Source organism: Nannospalax galili, unplaced genomic scaffold (assembly GCF_000622305.1).
Source record: "Nannospalax galili isolate Female #2095 unplaced genomic scaffold, S.galili_v1.0 scaffold612, whole genome shotgun sequence".
In the NCBI taxonomy this organism is placed as follows: domain Eukaryota; kingdom Metazoa; phylum Chordata; class Mammalia; order Rodentia; family Spalacidae; genus Nannospalax; species Nannospalax galili.
This window is the reverse complement of record NW_008333388.1, coordinates 60,310-60,785: the sequence shown is the minus strand read 5'-3', so window position 1 is coordinate 60,785 and position 476 is coordinate 60,310.

Genomic DNA, 476 nt, shown 5'->3' with positions numbered 1-476 from the left:
ACTATCACTCTGTAATACAGTTTAAAATCTGGCATAGTGATCCCCCTGGCATTGTTCTTAGCGCTCAGGTTGCTTTAGCTATCCGATGTCTTTTGTGCTTCCGTATGAATCTTAGGATGTTTTTTTCTAATTCTGTGAAAAATGTCCTTGGGATTTTGATTGGCATTACATTGAATCTATAAATGGGTTTTGGTAGGATGGTCATTTTCACAATATTAATTCTTCAATCCATGAGCATGGGAGGTCCTTCCATCTGATGTCTTCCTCAATCTCTTTAAAGATTTAAAATTCTCATTGTAGAGGTCTTTAATATCTTTGGTCAGGTTTATTCCAAGATTTTTTTTTTCAACTATTGTAAGCTATTATGAAGGGGAGTGTTTCCATGGCTCTTTCTCTGATTGCTTGTTATTGGTATATAGAAAGGCTACAGACTTTTGTAGGTTAATTTTGTAACCTGCCACTTTACTGAATGTGTT